At 39.0% G+C, this 23710-nt stretch overlaps 1 long non-coding RNA gene across 1 annotated transcript; it reads right to left on the bottom strand.

Moving 5' to 3' along the window:
• Positions 1 to 59: 59 nt before the first annotated feature.
• Positions 60 to 20899, bottom strand: LOC140784995 (uncharacterized). Its single transcript, XR_012108359.1, has 2 exons — positions 20796 to 20899; positions 60 to 291 (listed from the first exon to the last, which is right to left on the bottom strand). It is a non-coding gene; the product is annotated as an uncharacterized lncRNA (long non-coding RNA).
• Positions 20900 to 23710: the final 2811 nt, after the last annotated feature.

Raw genomic sequence — 23710 nt, 5'->3', positions numbered from 1 at the left:
GTAAACCGCGTGGGTAAATCCCCCCACGCGGTGTATCACATGACATGTCAGTACAAGGATTTCATAAGACACACAACAACACAATTTCACCATAAATAAACTCAATTATAAGAGTCCGGGTACAAGTCCATAGGCCACAACAAGCCTTCCAAATATACATCCAAAATACAATGCTAAAGTCCAAAAAAATACAACGTCATCATCACACCCTCGCAGGGGCTTAATACACTAATATACGTACTGGAAAGAAAAGCGGCTACTCCTTGCTACCCGCACCTGCGTCCCCTAGCTCTGAAATAATACCGCCACGAGGGGTGAGCTTACAGCCCAGCGAGTAGGATCCATACAATCTAAATTAATGACATCGCATGTATATATCCAATGTATGCCCATATTTGCTAACGATAACGATATGCTTATTGAAATGACTTACCACAATTTACTAAGTCAATGCAATTGATAAAGATTACCAATCACTATCCTGGAACATGCTAGTTTCTAAACGTATTATGATAAGTTCACACAGATATAAAGCTTGAGACAATCTCTTTTCATACACATCTCAATCATAGGTTTTACATGTTATGCATAGCAATAAAATAATAATTTAGTCATCTCATGTCTACCAAGGCAATAATCATACTTATCATCGCTCACCGAGCTATTCACCACACAGGGTAAATACTCTTAAGAAACAATCATCCATCATCTCATACATCGAGGGGGGATATATACACATCTAGCGGTAATGTCACCTACACATGTATGGCGACACTACATGTGACCGGTTGTCTGTGGCCATCAGACTCAGGACCCCGGTCGTAAGCCCATATCTCACTCTCTCTAAATCATCACCGCCCTCGGCGGGAGAATCGGGAGCCCTCGGCTCATCAACAAACGCCCTAACCCTGCGTCGTCGGGTACCGCTAGAGTTATATCCCCGCCTCACAATCATGTTCTTCTATCATCATAATCTAGTCCTAACTATGCAGTATAACTACCTGAATGCCACACAGGCTTCCCGACCTCAGGTGTAGGCCGCTAATAGTATAGACATATATGATACACTCTACCCTTAACCCTGGGTTGAGTGAGTAGGGGTACTGCCTAGTCCGAATTCGACTACTAATGATAGGTGGAAATGGTGCAGTGTTTATGCGTGTATAAAGCATGTTATGGTCATCATGATCATTATATTCCATATTCACAGCAATCATACATCTATGCAATGGTATACCATACATGACACATGTAAAGCATTATCCTACACATTAACATCCTCATGATATTATGATGAACAGGTTATAAATAACTACATATGCAAAAGATATAACAGGGAGTACTAATTGCATGCATTAATACTGACATTTCCTACCGTATCATGACAGGTATAATGACTGTAATTATGTTATTCTAGATTTGTATAACTCTACTCGCCTGGGGGGTCTCCACGGTATGGTAAAACTCGTCAGCTAGTCCGGAATCCCAAAATCTTCCTCACGCGGTGTCAATCCTATTAATTCACGCAAGTAAAGTCATATGTAAGATTAGCCAACTAATAGAATCAATTATCTTATTAGCGTAATTATGGTTGGCAATTACATGAGTCAAGGGTCTCCTAGGGCGAGTCTTATGTCATCCTACAATTCACATGATACTAGATCAGGCTAATTAAATCAGGTGCAAAAAAGTAAACGGGGTTATAGGGTCCAAATGGTCCCCAAAGGGCTGGGCTAGGGGTATTGGGTTAGGCTCAAACCTAACCTAATAGGCAAGGGGCCAAGGTGGGCTGCAATTGGGCTGCAGCCCACAAGGTTGGCCGAAGTGGGCTGGGTCCAACCACAGCCCACCAGAGGCTTGGTTGGTGGGCTGCGGTCTGCAGCCCACCCAACCCAAGCCTAGTGGGTTGGGGGTCTGGACCGCAGCCCACCAAGGGGCTCGGTGGGCTGCGTCGGACCGCAGCCCACCCAGGCTCGATGGGCTACGTCTTACCGCAGCTCGCCCAGGGTTCGGTGGGCTGCGGTATGACCGCAGCCCACAAAAGAAAAGGGGGAGGGGGATCACGGGGGGTTAAACAACCCCCCCCACCCACCCACCCTCCCTCGGTATTCCCCATCTGAGGGAGGAGACGAAGGGAAGGCGGAGAGGCTGATGGGCTGCGGCGGCGCGGCACGAGGCCGACGGCGCAGCGCGGGGACGGCGACGGCATGGGTCCGACACAGCACGAGGCCGAGGAGGGGAAGGAAGAAGGGAAGAAAGGAAGGAGGGGAAGGAAAGCTTACCGGAGGAGGGGGGGTCGGCGAGCTCGGCGGCTGGCGGCAACCACGAGGGAGAGAGAGGAGAACGGAGGGGCTGCGGTGAGGGGAAGAAGAGATGAGGGAGATGGGTGGCGTGCACGACAAAGGAAGGGAAGAAGAAGAAGAAAGGGAAGGGCAGGGTGGCAGGCTGACAGGCTGACGCACGTCAGTCAGGGTTTTTTTTTTTATTTTTTTTTTAAATTAGGGTGTTACAGTAGCAATAAAAGATATTTATCGTATACTTTAGCTCTTTTTCCATCCATAGCATCTGTTTTCTTGCATATTTTTCTTTCATTTCTTTGTCTTAATGTTAGGTTTTGTAATTAGCAAATTCCTGACCAAACAAAGTTAATCATGATATAATTTTATTAGTTTTTTTTAAATAAATTGTGTGACACAATGCATTATAGAGTTTCAAAGATTAATGGAGCAAGTGCATCAAAGACTAAAGTTCATTTGAAATTTGTTCGAAGTTTGTTCCAAGATTATTTGAACAAATATCAAACAGAATTTGTCTAAGAGCTCTATAAAATATTCAAGAGAAGAAGTGAACTAGTTTATTCAAGCTCCTTGGAACAAACTTCGGTCATTCGAAACTTATTTGAACAACTTCAAAGAAAATTTGCCCAAACTCTCTAGGAGATACTCAGGAGAAGAAGCAAATCAGTTTGTTCAACATACTGGAAAAGTATTAACATATTAGTGTTGAAAAGCAGCCTACTAGTTGGAGAGTATAAATAGAAAATACTTGGGTGAAAAGGTGAGAACTCCTAAGACCATCATGACAGCTTAGAAGAGCTTTGAAGAGAATAGGGGAGTTAGGTAGCGGGTGATCATCAATGCCATAACTTCTTAGTCCCACTTGATTGAAGATGCTCTAGTTGATATCTTAAGGATTAATAGAGGCAAGACAATAACCTTAAAAGATCATCAATGTTGGACATCAAGCCCGAAAAACGTCACATGTAGAGGAGTCAATCAAATCCCTTAAAGAGATAGTTGTGGGTAATAAAATATAGTCCATAAGTGTTTTATATTACTTAGGTTTGCTCAGAGAGGAGATTCTTGATTTTTTTTATCCTTATTTGATAAGAAATTTTTCCACATTAATATTGTAGTATTTCCGTGTGCCCATGCGTTTTACTGTAATTATTACTTGTTCTAATTAAAAGAGATCTTTTAAATAGTAATTAAATATTTTCGAGTTAAACATCCAATAACTGACTGTTTCATAACCAAGATTTGAAAACTTGATGGTTTTTTTTATTGGAGAACACATATATTACTTTTGTATGTAAATTCTTTTATTGCATCAATTTATGTTAAAGAGATTTGTACAAATCATACCCTATATCTTTTTTCTATTTTATGATTCACAGTCCGTCTTTAATAATTATGTAACTCGACCTTTTTTTTTTATAATTCTTATTTAATACCCTGAATTAACTTAGACGATACTAGAAAAGAAACATTTCCGTCATAATATATAAAATAATTTATAAATATTTAAATTACTCATCTTTTCTATCCGTTTTGTCTCTACCCAAGAAGAAGAAGTAGAAGAAGAAGAAGAAGAAGAAGAAAAGAAAATGAAAAATAAAAAGAAAAGAAGAATAAGAGGGAGGGGGCAAGATGAGAAAAGGTGGTGACGGCGGCGATGACGACGGCAACGACGATACTAATGACGAAGGAGGTAGTGAAAAAAATTGTGGAGGAATATAAAAAATAAGAAAGAATTGTAGAGGTATTTTAGTAATTTTGTCAACATTAGCTAATCAAAATAACGTCAGGATATTAAATGAGAATTATATGAAAAAAGGAGGTCTCGAGTTACAAAATTCTTAAAAATAAGATATAAATTATAAAATAAATAAAATGTAGGATGCGATTTATAAAAATCTCCACATAAAAAAAAATAATTCTTTGACAATAGACTATCTCCACATTAAAAAAATAATAATAATTCTTTGACAATAGACTACTTCATTGCAGGACAAAACTGATATAGCTAAGGAATATTGATTGTGGCACTCAATATTGATTGACATTTATTCAATCAATATTCAAATCATTTGTGACTGCTATCTAACTACATTAGCATTTGAAATTTGATTTCAAGATAAGGATTGATCTCCTTGGTTATCTACATGAACAGGTTTCGTTGAGGGAAAATTTAATTCAAAAGATTACATCTTAGAGTTTGAACTCCAAAAGGCTAAGAGTATATTTGATAAATTTGATAAAGGTTCAGAAAATATTGAGCAAACAACTTAGTGCTCGAAAGAAGGAAAAAAAATAGAAGGCTAGAATACAAAGCCAAAATTTCAGCTTCTAATATCTCCTACTAGACGATACTGAATATATTTTTATAAATAAAAATTGCTACCATAAAATGGTAAATGCTTAAATAGAAAATAGATAAACTTAATATTTATTCCAAGATGATAATGAACTTATGTAAAATCATAGCAAGTATTTTATTAGGTTTAATCCGCTTTATTTAAAATTCAAAGTAATAAATAAATTTAACTAACTCGAACTTGATTAACTTGACTCTCAAGTCAGATCAGTACAAAAAGTAGAGATTTATGATGCTTTAGTACATTTATCTTGTGGTTAGAGAAGTATTTATGGAAAAAGGTTGTGGCCATCTCCTCCCTGTAATCCTATGGATTGCTGCCTTATTCTTAAATTGATCATTTAATTGGAGAGAAAGAAAAGAATCTATGCATAACCACTTCTTTTATACAATGGTGGCAACTCGTCAAAAGTCTCATTAATGTGCAAATAATGGTTTTCACTTTTAAGATCATGAAAGATGGAGAGGATAAATCATTCCTGATATTAAATCAATATGAGGGGCATTACGAGGAATCATTACGCATGATGAAGTTGCCTTAAGACTTATAAGGTTAAGCTACTCTTGAATAGTCTTCAGAGGAGGAACATCGCATTGGCTGTCTAACTAAGTAGCTGGTCATGTATCAAACAAATTTGTCAAGAGAGTAGTATGTCCAAGCAGTGAGGTGGTTCTATACATCTCAAGATGGGCGGTTTCAATCAAGTAGTATGTATAAGAAGTGTTCATTTGAGATATTGTCTCCACCTAGATATGATCATTAGGCCCGACCAACCCAAACTAAGCCTTAACCCGCCCAATTTTAATCGGGCTAAGCCCGGTCCAAGCCAGATTTAGGCTTTGCCCGAGCTCGAGTTCGAGATGGTAGTAGATGACATGGGCTAAGCCTTTGCTTGCCTGGCCCGAAAGCCTAATCCACTACTCTTATCTATGGCTTAACCCATAATGTATGCATATTCCTATAATATTTTTAGTCCCACATTGAATATTTAGTAAATTATATATTAATATATAAGTATGTTCACATGAAAGATAATTAAAATGTTTTCATATAAGCCCATTAAACTCAGCCCACTAAGATATAATATTTTTTATATTTAACCCATTATGTTAGACCCATTATACTCAACCTAAGCCCAATATCTAATTGGCTAATAGGCTAGAATATTCTAGCTTGGCCTAAACCCAACCCAGCCCGAATAATTGGTGGGTCAAGCCGTGAACAAATATTTAAGCTCGATTGGCTCGAAAAACCTGACCTAGCCCACCCAATGATCAGGTCTACCTCCACCTTTTCTCAAATAGTAGTAGTAGTAGTATAGTAGTAGTAGTTGTAGAAGTAATAATAATAATATAATAACCATCATCATCATAAAGAAAATTAAGAAATACCTTGCGGATCCATGTTATGAACATAAAGATGATCTAACTATTATGGTAAAAGATAAGGATGAAAATATTAACTCGGCTAAACTTAGATTCATTAATGATAATTATCAACACATGTCTACTCCTATTTATATGAGTAAAAATTTCTAACGGATCAGATTCACACACGGATTATCCGATTTATTTAAAATTTAAAATAATAAGATAAAACTAACTAACTAACTTGAATTGACCTGATTTGACTCGACTTAACCCATATGGTTGGATTGTAACAATCCACCACGCTTTCTACATCTTATCCTCAAGGTGACCAATATGTGAGCTAGATCTTTTAATTTACATCATACTCGTAGTCCCACGAGTCTGCATGCAAATACGATCAGTCCGATAGCATAGGCTCATCAGTTCGTTCCACTAGTTGTCCTTGAGCTCCTAGTCGTGCTCATGGCCTCCCAATAGGTTCAGGCAAGTTGATCGAACTGGATCGCAAAAATTTAGCATGCCTCGAGATATATGCACTTCATATCTCTTATTCAATACCCAAAAACATAATCCTAGGGCTGAAATTAGATTTCGACCTAGAGGCTCGTTGTAGGCTACATGGGCACCGACGATGACTGGGCAAGGTTGTGGGCCACTAGCAGTCGACCTCCAAGTGGTCCTTGCAATAGTGGAAGCTAAATATCGAGATCAGGCTTATGTGGCTACAGCGGTGACTACAGCGCCTCACCGGTAGGTCCCTCGCCTCCGGCGGCTACGGTTGGTGGTTAAAGTCCCATTGCTGCGGGGCCTTGGTGGTGACGAGGAATGCGGAAGCCACCATGACATGGCTTCGCTCGGGCAATATTGCCATGAGCATGGCCGTCTTGTTCAACCATATGGTGGTTGCCAATGGCTGCGGTGGCCACCACGGTCTTGTAGTCGGCTAGTGGGAACCGATCATGGCCGCTGGTGGTCGCTAGAATGCCATACCCATGGTCACCTATTGTGATTTTGCTGCAGTGAGAAGGGTCATTGACGGCTCTCTTTCGGCCTCCTTCTATGGCTGCCACTGACCTAGCTCAAGTGCAGGGGTCTCATGGAAGAGACCAAATGTGGTGATGGGGGCCAAGAGTAGCTGATAGCAGCCAATGGAAAGCTAAGTTTTTTCACGCTAGCTTCCACCATTGCTAAGGAAGATGGCATCGTTCCCATTGCTGGGGGCTTCTTTGACATCGCATCGGGCATCTAAGAGGGTCTATAGTGCCGGAAGGGTCTCCACCATGACCAGAGCTATCGAGGCCGCGGTTTTTACCAGCTCATCCTTTCCTTCATGGCTTGGGTTTCTTTATCGTGGGTGGATGGATTTCGTCGTTGACGGTGGCATTGGCTGTGCAGATTGGCCATGGTGGGCTAGGAGAACTACTGTCAAGTTATGGTTCAAGTTCTTAATGGTGGTTTGGATCTCCTTTGCTATCCTTTTGGATCTCTGCTTTGATTCAACCCAAAATTCTTTAAAAAATGCTTTTGTCCACGCCGTCGGCTCATCATCAATAGTTGCTGGTGGTGGAGGGGGCACCGAAGAAATCTCCACAGGAATGGAGATGAGTTTCTGGTCCTCTATGGTCGCTCTTTTCTCGTTCATCTTAGATCGCATGATAACCATTGTTCGAGGAATGTCGGCTTTGATACTAATGTTACGAACTAGATCTGAAATGATTTGGACATAAAAAAATTGTGAAAATTTATATAGAGGTATCCTTAGAAGTTAGGGTTCTAATAGATCTAGTTTCATGAGAATTTGACATCTGAATGAAAAGTTATAAATAAAATAGTGAAGGAAGGTCGAAATAAGGCAGAATAGTAAATATCCGACATTGCGGTGATTGTCAGAGGGTGGTGGACGACCAAAGATGGTGGTGGATGGCCATAAGATAGGGTGGCTGCTAGTGGAGGAAGATGGCTAGGCTTTGGAAGATAAAAATGCTTATACATCTATGATCTACTTCTAGAAAGATAAAATTAATCTAACAACTACGGTAAAAATAATGACGAAAATATTAAGTTGGCTAAACTTATATTCATTCAATGATAATTATCGACACATGTCCGCTCCTATTTATAGGAGTAAAAACACTTAGCGGATCAGATCCACATGCGGATTATTCGATTTATTTAAAATTTAAAATAATAAGATAAATCTAACTAACTAACTTAACTTGACTCAATTTAACTCGACTTAATATTTGGTTAGATCTTAACAACCCAACCCACTATTATATATTCTTTATAATATATATATATATATATATATATATATATATATATTAGAATGTAGTTATATTCCCTCGATCTTTATATAAGAGTTTCATAAAGTTTATCAAGTCATTGAGATGAGCTCGAGCTCTAAAATATTACTAATGGGTCGGCCGGGCTCGATGTAATTAAACTTATTGGGCCAAAATAATGTGATACAATGAAGCAAAGGATACCCAATGGATCAAACTTTGGAGAGGGCGGAATAGAAGTTAAGGCATACAAAATGAATAAATTAATAAAATTAAAATACTTCTTCAAGTCCAAAATCCCAGAGCCTAATAAGGTACCCAAATTACTGTTTGAAAAGAAAAAAAAAAGGTGAAGATCTTTGACAGATTATTATTTTACTCTTAGATGGAGCCATCAGCTGGAGAGCAATGCTATATAGGTAGACTTGAATGCAAGTCGAAGTAGAGATTTGTAACGTGACGTGCAGTACTCAAAGATGTTTGGGTCCGACTTGGACTCCAAATAGAACTATCTTTCAACCTTTTCTGGTTTAAAGAATATTACATCACAAAAGATTAGATACAAAGGTGAAGGGCTACTGTATAAATTCGAAGAAGCTCTTTTAGATTGGATTCATCTCTTTATTTGTTGACCTTCTCGTAGTCTCCTTGAATGTAAGCTATAAGATGAACCATATAAAGTGTAAAATATACTTTTTATGTAATTAAAATTGTATTAATAGCAGGCAAAGTGCCTCAAAAAATTAGAAACTACTACCTCATCTATGAGGAAGGCCAGTAGCATTTGAACATAAAATGAATGTAAGCTCAGGCATAAGTGAGCCACCCCAGAAAAGGGGTAAAGAAGTCAACCTAGATTGGTTTGCTAACTAGTTAGCAGCAGAGTTAGCCTCTCTATAAATATGATTAAAGGTAACTTTTTTGAAATGGTAGGTAAGGTGTTGAATATTCTTGATGATATTCCGCAAAAAATGATTGCCATCAACTTTGATAAGGAGTTAGTAAGTTGTTCGGAGTCACTCTCAATGTTAGCGTCTTTTGATCCATCGCAATTGAGCTTAAACCCAATCACACAACAGAGAGGTCCACTTAATCAACTGAGGCGGTTGTCTTTCTAGAGCTTTGGCCTTCAAATTGGGATTAAAATAGTCCATGGTCACCATTATTATAGTATGCTAGCAATCATAGGCAGAGAATTGTTGGTTCTTGAAATTGATATAGTTTATATGTATCCAAAGTTGCCAAAGAGAATTTGCAATGATGGAAGCAAAAAGATTTGCTTATCTATTGGTAAGTTTCCCCCCTCAGTTAGCTAGTCATCATCCAGCCAATCTCCATTGAAAGACAGCTGGATGTCGATCACTGTCATGTTTAGATCTCATATCTTCTTAACATTGGGCTAATGTAAGAAAATATGGTTCACATTTTTAATATCTTTGCCACAACTATCACAAAGAGGGTTAATTGGCGAACCATGGCTAAGAAATCTAGCCTTGGTGGGCAATTGGTTCCACAAAAGCTTCAGTAAAAATGTTTTGATTCTTAGGGCAATAGGTAACTTCTAAAAGTTAACTAATAGAGAGTAAGCATTCTTAACTAAAGCTAAGCCTCTAGGATCAGTGACCCAAACCCACGTATCATGTCAGGGAAACGAGGCAGTTTAAAAGATTTAATATGATCAGTCATTAGATTGCCAAATCAAAGCAGGAGGCACTCGGTATGCTAGTTATCCTTTTGAATTAGTCTAGCCACCTTCTTTCTACTAAAGCTTACATCCATATTAAGGTAAATTGGTTTTAGAGAAAGTGGCATATTGAATAACCAAGGATCATTGATGATAGAAGTGGTTTTACCATCACTGATATATTTAGTATAACCCTCCCTCAAGCTAGGGATAGCATCTAAGATATGTTTGTACATATTTGACAAGCTTTTGGTTCTCGGTTTCTTACCCCTCATTTGTTGAACCCATAAAAGATTTTTCTCAGTAAGCAAACCGGAGACCTTAGGATTCAAGAGAGCTAGCCGAGCTAGCGTGAGGTTCCTAATGTTCAGGCCACGTTGCTCCTTAGGCAAATTAATAGTGTTCCAATTAACAATGTGACTGCCCTTACTTTTCCCATTTGCCAAATGAAAGCTTTAGAATGTTTGTCAATATCCTCAATTAGATTAAGAGGAATCGCATAATTACTTAAGTTATAGCAGGGAGTAGCATTAATAGTGAAATTAATAAGAGTTAACCTCTCAGCTTGGGATAAAGAAGCATTCCTCTAGCCAGCAAGTTTGACATTAAATTTATTAATAATATTGGTGCAATCCATCAGCCAAAGCCTAGTCGGCGAGATTTTAGTGCCAAGATAAGTGAAAGGAAATTCCCCATGCGAAATATGCAAACCATGCCACACTTACCATTAGTCCAATTAGACTATCAATTACCAAGAAGGTATAATTAACATTAGAAAGATAATTTTTAATCCAACCAATCCACTTGGAAGAGAAATTCATTTTTCCAAAGTAATAAGGATAAAAGCCCATTCAAGCGATAATAGTCCTTCTCCATATCAAATTTGACAATCATGCAAGGTTTGGGAGAGTACTTATGCTCTAAAGAGTGCACCATCTCCTGCACTAACAAGATATTGTCACCAATGTACTGACCTTCAACAAAGAAAGACTGCCTAGGGGTTATGATCTATGCCAAAGGCTTCAGCCGATTGGCCAGAATCTTAGTGAGGAGATAATAAGTCACATTACATAGGGAAATAGGGCGAAAAGCTGACATTCTATTAGGGTTAGGTTTTTTAGGAATCAAGGTCACAAGGGTTTGGTTCCACATAGGAGCAATTTGTCGCTAGATTGGAAATTTCTAAGGGCATTGCACAAGTCCTCACTAATGTGGTTCTAGTAATTCATATAAATTCAGCATGAAAACTATCAAGCCTCAGAGATTTATCAAATGGCATACTCTATAAAATATTTTTTTATCTTCTTATCAGAAAAAGGCACAATCAAATCATCATAACAGTCATTAGAGATAGGCACTAAACCACGCCAATTCCAATTAGTAATAGTTGCATCATCAGAATTGTTCGAAATAAGATGGTAAAAGCTAATGAAAGCTTGCTTAATAGCTTCAAAGTTGTTCACCTGTTCACCAGAATCAAGTAAAAAGGAATGAATAGATGACGCTTAATCAAGGTCAAGAGGTGAAAATATTGAGAGTTCTTGTCCCTCGAAAGGATCCATTTATCCCTAGCCTTAGACTGCCATTTAACCTCCACCTGCCTAAGCATGTTGCATGCTTCGATGTGGACAAGTAAGGTTAGGTGGGAAGGAGAGCAAAGGTTCCCCCCAAGGTCAATTTGCTCAAGAGAGGGAATTTGAAGATTGAGGGTGTCACTGCGATTCTCAATTTTGCCAAGGTCACAACAATTCCATATGCCCACCTTATGCTTGATAGCAGTAAGCTTAGAGTATAAGGAAGGGCTATAACCGTTACTAGCAGTAGGGAAAAAAACTAACACAACTAAGTGGCCAACAGAAGGATACTCAAACTAGAAATGCTCAAATCTAAACAGGCATTTAGCAAATTTAGTCGCAGAAGGGCTATGTACCTAAAGAGAAGCATGATCAGAATACATTCGACCAAGATGGGTAACACAAACAAACGAGAACAAATGAGCCACTTAGGATTACCAAAAGCTCTATCAAGCCGACACCAAATGCGACCCTCTTTAAGATGATTATTGAACTACGTAAAATAGGGGACTCAAGAAGCCAAGATTGACCGGATTTGCACCACTCATGCAATTAGCATAATCCCTATTGCTAGTCTCTAGGGTGAACCCCTTTTTTACCATTAGCACTAAGTTGAGCATTGAAATCACCATCACATATCCAAGGCAAATCAATACAGCCTAAGTATTTTAATTCTTCCCACAACAATCTTCTAATTAAGTAGGAGGTGCTGGCATAAATACCTAACGCCATCCAAGAGTAATTAGTTTTTTCTTTTTGAAGTGACGATACTATGGATAGCTTGAGAGGAGGCACGCAACATAGAAATCATAACCTCCATCGAGTTCCAGAGCATGATAATTTTGCTCGACAATGCACGACTTGAGATCGCAAAATAATCCCAATTATGTCCAAGCTTGTGGGCAATTATATTAGCGTTAGATCTACTAATTTTAGTATCTAACAAAAAAATGACAGAAATCTTTAGTGTATGAACAAGATCAAAGCATCTACTGTGAGTTGCCCTCTTTAAAGCCCCACGGCAATTCCAAAAGATTGTATGCATAAATTAACTAATTAAATTACTTCCCTCTGTTGGCCCAGAGGGACGGTCGGCCGCATGGCAAAGCATAGATTTCTTTGCTTTGGTTCTAGCTTTTGGGATGTTCCCCTTTTTCCTCTAGGTAATCTCTTTTAACGCTTGCAAAGTATCTGGAAGTTCATGTGTTTGTTTAACTTTCAGGCTTCGTTCAATATATTACTTCTTTCTTTGTTTTTCGGCTGCTCTGCTAGAGTCTTAGGCATAGTAGAATGAGATGAGGAAGGCATGGTATTGAGATAAGCTTGCGCTTTCCTCACTGCCTCCATGTGAGTTGCCAATAGCTTAGGGCTTTCATCATGATTTTGGAGAGAAGAAAGGTTGAAAGGGTCTAGGTCCATATCTCTAGACTCAACCATATTAGGGTTATTAGCCAAGCTGATTTCCTAACCCGTCTGATCCAATGGTATAGAATAGGTGACTTGAAAACCCCCAACGGTCATAAATTTAGTGGCTTTTCTATTACTAGTCATCGCGTCACATGTAGTATAGTTGGAACCATCATTTTTTCAGAAATGACTGCAAAGGAATCGTTTCAAGGGCTTGCTTGTTGGTATAATGAAAATGCCCACTTAACGAGACTGATGTGCTAGCTGGTTAGCGAATTCAGAGGAGTTATGATGGGCGTGACTCAAGGAAGTGGTAGTCACATCCACTAGACTCGAGGCGAATGAGATGGGAGGCTCATTGTTATTGTTAACATAAACCTAGCTCGGTCTAACCAAGATCGGATGAGTCAATTGTTCGCCATCGAAATGAGCCCAATTAACACCAGGGTGGAGATGGTGGGAGCCCTTGGACCCATTTAGGTGCCCATCTCCACCCCTGGCACTACCAATCAATTCCAACCTCCATGGCCCCCCTAATGCCTCTGGCTGGTTGTTAGCTAACGAGGACCCACGGCCCGTAAGCCTGATCCTCATCTGCGAGGCTCACAGGTGAGTTAGGGGAGTTAGACAAGACTAGTAGAGAGTCAAAGGCTACCGGAAAGCACTCAGGGGCATCAGACACATCCTACTAAGTGTTATTAGGCATAGAAACTTCCATGGGAGCACATCCCTTAGCTAACATGGGGGTAGGCGATGGGCCAACCTGAACCTGAGGTTGCACCTTCATCTTCCTCGTCGGCATCATTAATTCTATCACAATACCACAGACAAAATAAATAGAAGGCAAGTTGTCATAGGCAATAGCCAAATAGGCTTGGTCCAAGCAAAAATTCATGTTTAATAGGTTTGGTAAGGTTGATCTAGACACAAACTCTAGTGTAACTGCCTCGACCCATCAACATAGTGGTGTCATCGATTCTAATTGGTCTACCAACCATGGCCGCCACTTCCACAAGGATGTGGGGTTTCCAATATTCCTCATGGAGGTCAATAAACTAGGCCCAGACAGGGACTTTGGAGATATGTTCCTCTACTGGTTTAAAATATAATTTCTATTTAGTAAGGTTAAGGACAGATCCTTTAACAAACCAAGGGCATTTAGTGAGGATGGTAATCATAATCATGTCCTCTTCACTACTAAATTAGAGAAAGAAAAATCCTTCTGACTTATCCGTGATTTGAACAGGTTTTGCCAGCCCCCATCTGCTGAATAAGTTCAGATCTAAGGATATGTAAAGTAGGAGCTCTACCTAGGAACTTACCAAATAAGACATTTTTTCACTCAGCTTTGCTCTCCTCAAGGACATCAAGATCAATGATGAGGACATTGGTGGTTGACACCTTAAACTTGGCTAGTTGCTCTTCAGATATAATGTTAGCACTAGACACTCTAGCCAGAGTTCCCTTACCCATACTAACCTAGGATTGAGTAAGATCAAGAGTTGAAGATGGATGAGACGTCGCTACTCGTGGAGTAACCATAGGAGGAGCCTTACCTCTCCTAAGAGAAGGGGAGCCAGACCATTTGGCATTCTCCCCTTGATATGAACGGAGTGTCCGCTACCCGATCAAGTTGAGATGTAGAAAAATAGTCCCCGCAGTCACAGAAAAATAATCTTAAAATATTCTATCGTACATATAAAATTATAAAACTAATGATAGTCAATCTATAACTTCCTGATCTACGTTTTTAGTATTTATATTTTTCATAGATTCTGACTGCACCTAAGACGAAAATATGCAAAAGTGGGGTGAAGGTGGAGGTGACTGGTGATGGTAATGATTGGGATAAGAGAGGTGATAATGGTGATGGATTGGGTGACACATGGTGCTAAGGGGATAAGGATGAGGCTCGATAGTCGAGGGGGATTAGAAATAATCGGCGTCAAGATGGCACACGGCTAGAGCTTGAATGAAGAGTGAGAAGAATTAGGGTAGAGAGAAAGGGAAGGGATAGAAAATAAATATTCATTCATCGAGTCCGCTTTGGCGCATTGGACAAATTTCACATGCTCAAACATAGGATAGTACTTTTTTCTCAACCCTACCCACACACAATTTTGTGTCAACAGGTTTTAAAGGTTCCCTCATGCCCGACCATAGGTGTCATGGAAGTGGCGAATCAAAGTCACTCGTAGTTCGAGTTTGGCTAATACTCATACTCACCATCGGTCTAGTAGTAGACTGTCCTTCACTTCTAACCCAAGATAGCTAGATGGTTATTCCTCTACCTTCTTCATCAGTTCCCTCATCTTCAGATCTTTCACACATATAGCTCTAATCTCTGAAAGGAAAGGAAAGATCGGGATAGAAATCATGGCTAAGTCGGCCAGTTTGAGTTACCGCGATAGTGCATCGATGACCCAATTTTCAGTTCATTTCTTACACACCAATTTGTAGTCGTAGCCCAATAACTTTGTCATCCACCGCTGCTGTGCCGGAGTGTGAATCCATTGCCCAAGGAAGTAAGGAAAATTTCACTGGTCGGTGTGCACCATGAATCGTCGACCGATGAGGTATGGTCTTCATTTGTTAACAGCGTGGATAACGACTAGCATCTCTTGCTCATTTGTAGACATCATCTGGTTCTTCATCGACAACACTTTGTTCATGTACACCACTGCCTCCCTTCTTGCATGAGGATAGCCCTAATTTCAGTTCCTAATGCATCGCATTCTACCATAAAAGATATGGTGAAATCGAGTAACACGATGATCGGAGTTGTGGTCATTGCCTTCTTCAATTCTTCAAAGGCCTTCATTGTTGCCTCGATCCATTGAAACTCCTCTTTCTTTAGTAGTGATGTCAAGGGGGCAGTAATCTTGCGGTAGTTGACAACAAATTGACGGTAATAGCCCATCAATCCAAGGAAGCCCCGTAATTCTTTCAGTGTCTTTGGGATCTGCCACTACACCATGTTTTGCACCTTGGAGGGATTAGCTTCCACTCCCACTGCTAAAATGATGTGGCTGAGATACTCCACTCTCAGTTGGCCCCATAAATATTTGGACTCCTTCACCTTCAGTTCATTGTTTTTCAAAATCTATAATACTTTGCGAAGGTGAACAAGATGTTCTCTCCATGAACGGCTTATACACAAGGATGTCGTCAAAGAAGACAAGCAAAACTGCCTCAATAACGCCCTAAAGATGTCATTCATTAACACTTGGAAAGTGGAGCGGGTATTAGTGAGTCCAAAAGGCATGACTTTGAATTTATAATGCCCGTCATGTATGCGAAATGCGATCTTGTGCACATTCTCGGGCCTCACACAGATTTGGTGGTAACCGGCTCGCAAGTTCAACTTGTTGAAGTAAGAGGCCCCTAGAGCTCATACAAGAGTTCTTTAATAACTGGGATGGGATACCTATCCTTCACCGTGATGGCATTGAGTGCACGATAATCCACACAAAATCATCATGTTCCATTCTTCTTCTACAATAGGAGCACCGGTGATGAGTACGAACTCCGACTCGGTTGAATGATTCTATTGTCCATCATCTACTTGACAAGCCTTGTGATCTTCTCCTTTTGCACAAATGGGTACTAGTAGGACCGCACATTAGCCGGTTTCGCTTTAGAGTAATCACAATGCAGTTCTTGGGGTTAAGCTAGCGACATGTCGTGTGGCTCCTCAAACACACTGAATTCCTTCAATAAGGCGAACAAATTAGCGGGTACTTCTTCCTTTGTATGGTCTACTTGACTCTGGATTAATTGCAATAGAAGTCCATGGCATCCGGCCTTTGGCAGTCCCACCATCGGCTAAAGTTGGGCTCCAAGTCGCGGTCGAATTCTATCTAACTGCGCTCATTTGCCATTTTATTTAAAGTCCATCCACATTTTTGAGAAGTCAAAGGTCACCGGGCTCAAACCTTGTATCTATTGAGTCCCCAATACAATGTCAACTCCTTATAAGGCCAAGGGGTGAAGATCTAAGGTGAAGGAATTGCCTTGAATCTTCAAACAAACCCCTCGGCATACGTCATTCGCCCGGAGTGTCGTGCCGTCTCCCAAAGCTACATCGAATCTAGAGGTAGCGTCTATAGTCATTCCTATCTTCTTGACCACATGCTTATCCATGAAGTTGTGGGTGCTCCCGGTGTCGATGAGGATCCTCACTATTTGATTCTTCATGGTGCCATTGACCCGAAGAGTCCAAAGTGCGTTAGCACTAGTGTAGACATGCATGGATATCTTGGCATGGACCTCTTCGTTGCTCTCCAAGACTTCCTGATCTTTTGCCAAGTCCTCTAGTTCATCTTCCACTATTTCCTCTTCCTCCTCATCTTCTGCATCGTCCAACAACATCACCATGGCTGCCAATTGGGCAAGTTTGTGCTCGGGAGTGAATCGCTCATCACAATTAAAACATAGCCCTTTAGCTCTTCTTTCTTCAACTTGGGCTAGTGTAGGTCTCGTGGTAGTTCAGAGAGGTCCCATCACCTCTGATTGTGCCGTGGAGGTAATCTTGCACCTGTTGTCCTCGATGGAGCTATTGATACATGATGTGCGGTTATAGTTTGCCGAGGCACTACTCTAAACTCCGTGGTGCTCCAACCCCCTTTTGTCGCCAACCAAAGCTCTTGAAGCTTCTTTTCCATCAATTGAGTTGTTGCAAATGTCTCAAGCAATGTGGTTGGTCAAGCAGCCTTCAGTTCGGCTTGAATGTCCTGCTTAAGGCCACTAATGAATGTGCTCTTAAGTTGGGAATCCAACCAACCCCACACTCAAGCAATGTGCTCTTACCGTAGTCCTTTGGGTTAGCATGGTGAGAGCAGCTTGGCATAACTGGAGGGTCCAAATCGGATGCAAATAGCATCAGCAACTCCTCGCACGTTCGATAGGGTTGAGCTCAATTCATGGCCTGGTACCATTGGATGGCGGTGTCTTCAAGATAAGCGGATGCTAACAATATTTTTGTGCATTAGGTGTTCTTTGGTACTCGAAGAATTGCTCCGCTCAATAAATCCAATCGAGTGGATCTCCTCTGTTGAAGGGCAGGAAGATGAGGCAAACAATCCCTCCACGAATGCCATGTTCTTCTTCTTCTTCATGTCAGTTGGGCCTTCTTTCCCTCGAGTTTAATCCAACATCCCTAGGATGGTGTTGAGGGGTTGCTGGTTCTTCGTAATCTGTCCACTCATCATCGTCATTGTGGAGAGGTGGATTCGGTGCTCGATCATAGTGAAAAATTGGTGGTGATACATTCTGCCTTTTGGCTAGTGTAGGCAGCAAGGGCCTCCTAGTGTGACCACCCATGGGAACTTCATGATCTTCCTCCAGCTTGGTACGGAATGGTGGAGGTGGTGTCCCTTGGCAAAAATGTGGTTCCATCGGTGGTGCAATCGGGGCTCGAGTAGGGAACTCGATCGCTGCCATACCCTTGGTGCGCCTAAGAGGACTTGAGTCATGGCTTCCATCGATGCTTTCATGGCTCGTTGTGTCTCAATCATGTCTACGAACATCTTGATTAGATTTGAGTTGACCGTGGAGGTCGTTGGAGAAGTTCCGACCGATGAGTTTGGGTTGGCCTATGATTGGATAGTCTCCATGGCCTCCCCCTCAGCGGAGGTGCCTTTATTGGGTCTCGATGCCATAGATCTGGTTGTTGGCATAGTGTCCGAGGAACGGTGGCTCTGATACCACTTGATTTGAACCGAGCATCTGCTATGCGATTAAGCTCGGATGCAGTGAAATAGTCCGCGTAGTCGGAGAAAAATAATCTTAAAATATTCTACTGTAAACAAAAAATTACAATACTAGTGGTGGTCGATCTGTAACTTTCTGATCTACGTTTTTAGTACTCATGCCTTTAGCAAATTCTGACTATATCTGGGGCAAAAATACATAAAAGTGGGGTGAACGTGAATGTGACGAGTGATGGTGATGATGGGGGTAAGAGAGGTGATAATGGTGATGATGGGGTAAGAGAGGTGATAATAGTGATGGATTGGGTGGCACGTGGTGTTGATGGGATAAGTATGAGAGGGGAGAAGTTGGTCGAGATCCCAAGGAGGGAAGACTCGATATTTGAGGGGGATTAGAGGTAACCGTTGTTGAGATGACACACGGCTAGGGCTTGAACAAAGAGGGAGAAGAATTAGGGTAGAGAGGAAGGGAAGGAATAGAAAACTAATATTAATTCATAATGATCCTTTAGGTTGCTATTAACATCTTAAGAGGCTAACCTAACAAGCCAAAATGGCAAATAATAACTCTAGAAACAATGAATTATTATTGATCGCATTCGAACAAGATCGAGCGCGTTCGAACGCGCAATTCGTGTTCACTAACTCGCAATTCGCGTTCACTGTCAATGCAAACGTATTCTGGCATTCGCACGTGGGCGTTTGAACAGGGTCGAGTGCATTTGAACACACAAATTATGTTCTCTATCAACGCGAACACCTACAAGCATTCACAAGGGGCATTCAAATGCAATATACAGAATCCTTATTTTTCTGAAGGAAACAACTAAAATAAAATAAGAATAGATCCCCATAGGTTGTATTCATGCTCGAGATGACTCAGTGTGGTCTGAATCACATCACCCCAGGACTAGGGTTAGGAGTCTAGGTGTAGCCCAAATTAGGTTCCAAACGAGAAGGTTCACCATTCGGAGAAGAGGGTAGAGAGGGGGAAGGGGTCATCATCTTCTCTCCCGAGGCCATAGAGACAGAGTGAAAGCAACAAGTAGCCTCGAAATTGTGTGAGAAGTCGCACATTAAAATCTCTCTTTGTTGCTATCCCCAACAAGTGTAAAATATACTTTACTTCCACATACACATAGTGTCACTCACATTAGTTTTAATGTAGAAAATAAAATCTAACAATACATCATTTCATACAATAAAGTAATCAAATCAAGATCCAGGAAGTTGTCTGTATTCCAAAAATAAAATAAAATTATGGTATGACATGTATACTATTCTAAGTATAAATTGGATTTGAAATTTACACTTGTACTTGCCCATTTTCAAAAACCAAAGTGAACTTTACACTACAAAACAATTCTTTTTATGAATAGAAACTCTATCTAACTCTAGCTCAGTTTGGTGCAAGTTTTATCCTCTATTTTAGAGGACCTTTTTCTATGCTGCCGGTGAGTTACTCCCTCCTCTCCTAGCCTGAGTTATTAGGAGAGAGGAGAGGTCTTCTCCCTCTCCAAGCCATAAGGCTTGATATCTTATTTTGTTTGTCAGGATACAACCACTTGAATCAAGTGGATATAGTTTGTATCAAATGACCGTCACTCTATCTCCTTTAAATGAAATTTATACCTACATGCCTTTCTTTTAAAGAAAAACATTTTTTTTCTATGGAGTCTTATTCTGCCTATTAGACTCTGATTGAAGGCCCAAGGCTCAGAAGCCTCTTTTCGTTATTGAGAGTATATTCTATGATGGTTCATAAGTTCTTGTAATCTCATTTGTTGAGATGCAGAAAAAATAGGTCGGCGTCATTTACTTCACCTTCAGTTTTGTAGCGATGGAAAGTAAGTTGGGGAAATGCTAAGGCATATATAATAATACACTATATTGTTTAACGAAGGTATTCAAACTAATGAAATAAAATTAGTTAAAGCTAATCTTTACATTATAGTGCTCCACCTAATCTCTAGTCTCAAAACATTTAATATATATATATATATATATATATAAGATCGAATTGCGACTAGAATACCTAGCAACCTGTAATCTATTTTCATGATCACATTTAATAACTCATGAGCAAGCAGATGGATTGAGAGAATACCAGACGAGTAGTCGAGTGAATAACACGTCGATTTCCTTTCCCTCTCCATTATGGAAAGTCCTGCATGTCCAGCTTCCACTCTGTTGGTTTCCTGGCTATTATTGCAGGCTAATGTGGTTGGAGATATTAAAGTGTCAGAGCTATGCTATTAATTATCGGGTCCCACAAAGATAATCTTTATTTGTTTATCTCTGATTAAGGTCCCACAAAGAGAATTAAACCAAAGATAAAGGAAAGTAGAAAGCCAAAAGAGGATGTAGGAAAGTTCTCCTATCTTTGTTTTTCTTTCAATGCTAACAGAAGATGGGTCAATTCATCAACAGTTTTATGATAAAGGTATAGGAGGAAGGAGGAGAGCGTTGTGACTCATGCTGATAAGTTCATCAATTGCAGAGAAATGTAGTGTTGTGTAATTTAGGAGGGTTGCCTCCATATTAGTCAAAATAATAATAGGATGTTATACGAAAATTTATTGCACAGAAAAAAAAAAGTAGATCAGATTACAAATTGAACAAATTTATTTGACTATTTTCTGAAAAACAAAAATCATCAACAATTATGAGCAATCACACTCAATGATCTAAATTCTGTGTGTTATGTCGCAAAATTGTAAACATTTAGCTATGAACTTTCATCATCATCCAACTAAGCATTACTCACCAACTATTTGCTCATAAGGAGCAACGAATTAATTGTTGGTTTTGAATCTAGCAGGATGGAGGCAAAATCTAGAGCTAGGCTAGACCACTAGCTAGAATCTATATAATTCGGTAGGTGAAAATAAATGTTGATTCAAGTAGGTGAAAGTTAGTTCTCTTATTAAATAATAGTTTGGACTTTGATAGATAGAACAATGTATTAAATCATGCATGCCCATGGTTTTGGTAGATGTCCTTTCCATGGTGGTCCTTTCACTAGCAAGAAGAATTTCTTATTAATTACTTGCAATAAAGATGATTCCTCCTTTTTTCTTTTCTTTTTTTTTGCTCCTTATTTTTCTCCAAAATTTTCAATATTCACATATCAAATAATAAAATAGAAGATGAGAATTTTCTCCCATCTTGTTTTTATGCAATCGACAGAAAAAAAAGAGAAAAATAAGTTTTATATGGTTTAACAAGGAAAAAAAAAGAAGAGAAAATAGCATATTTATTATTATAATATTTAATTGATATTAAAATAAACTAACATAAGCTATAACATCCATAAGATTACTATTTAAATAAATAAAGTTCAAATAAAAGTAACACAGAGTTATGTTATCTGCGAGCTATAATATATAACACAAGCTATAATATTTGATATTTAATTATTCTTCTTTAAATTTGCTAATAAAATCTAAAAAATTTAAATAAATAATATAATATAGTAGGCATATTGGCTTGTTAAAATATAAAAAGGGTATATTCTCTCTCCTTCTCTTACTTTTGAAAAGAAAGACAAAATGAAAGTTAGAGCTAATTTTTCTCTTTTCTTTTCCTTTGTTCTTTTTCTCTCCTAAAATATAATTCAAATTCCGAAAAATATATTTTCTCTCCCCATCTTTCTCGTCTCTTCTTTCCTCTTTTCTCTATCCTAGCAGGCTAATAATTAGCTTCGAAATTCTATCCTATTTCAGAAAGAGAATTATTTATAAAATAAAAAAAATACCACAATTCCTTTCAAAGTTATATTTTATTATGATCCGTTAACATACTTGAGTTAAGTCAAGTCAAATTAAGTTAAGTTAGTTTATTTTATTTTGTTATTTTAAATTTCAAATAAATTGAATAATCTGTATGCAGATATGATCTGCTAGTATTTTCTCTTATAAATAGGAATGCATGTGTTGATAATTATTATTGAATGAATGTGAATTTAGCCATTTATTCTTTTCATCTTTATCTTTCATATAGCATTTAGTAGATCAAAATCGTAAAAGTCTTTCGATCTTCCAAACCCCAGTCACCTTCTTCCATCATGAGCCGCCATACTATATGGCCATCCACCACCACTACCCTTAGCCATCCATCACCCTTCGACGACCATCGCAACATCGGATATTTACTGTCTGTCTCCATTTTGACCTTGCTCTATTATTTTATTTATATCTTTTTATCTCAATCTCTAATTTAAGTAAAACCGAAGTTATTAGAACCCTACGTGAGCTACCACCACCTAAATTTTTATAATTTTCTTATATTCAGATCAATCCATATTTAGTTTGTAATATATATCTAGTAAAAACTTTTGGAATCTAATTCTTTCATGCTCTCTATAAGACCCTTTCTTTTCCTCTTAATTGAAATGTCTTTTAAGTTTTTTTTTTCTAACTACGCAACTGGCTATAATATTTATGTGCAATGTTTTATACATCTGAATCTGCTATATAACATCATTCAAATGCTATTTTGTTTATTCTAGTAGTTCACCTTTTCTTCAATTGTGGTTAGGCTTCAGAGGGTTTAAAGCGGTCATTTGGTTTTTATGTGTTTCAAAATGGAATTTCTGTAGTGTTAAATTAATGAGAAATCAATATTAACAAAAGGCTTGCAATTCTTCTCTTTTCTTTAAAGATTGAATGAATGAGTTTTGACAATCACTTAGGGGATCATATGGCTTTATATATTTGAAAAGATTTGCATCCACATATATATTAAGGGAGCAGTTTGCTCGATAAACCCAAGATACATTTGATATAGTAGTTTTTCTATGTTTCATTTTATCTATTGCACAATCACCCAACTTCACTATTTACTAATCAATTTGCTCGTCTTACCTTTTAATTAGAAAGAGAAAATTCTTATTTTCATTTAATACTTACATGCCTGCTAATTGGACTTTAGACCAAAGATTATTTTAGAGAGAAAGCACTTTGTTGTTATTAATGTAGGGAAGAGAGTGGTCAGAATTGTTTAAGTTCATCCTCATTGGCA

This window comes from Typha latifolia, chromosome 3, assembly GCF_019914945.1.
Source record: "Typha latifolia isolate L0001 chromosome 3, TyphaL0001v2, whole genome shotgun sequence".
Taxonomy (NCBI): Eukaryota; Viridiplantae; Streptophyta; class Magnoliopsida; order Poales; family Typhaceae; genus Typha; species Typha latifolia.
Note: the sequence above shows the minus strand (reverse complement) of the source record. Positions and strands in the feature narration are given on the sequence as shown.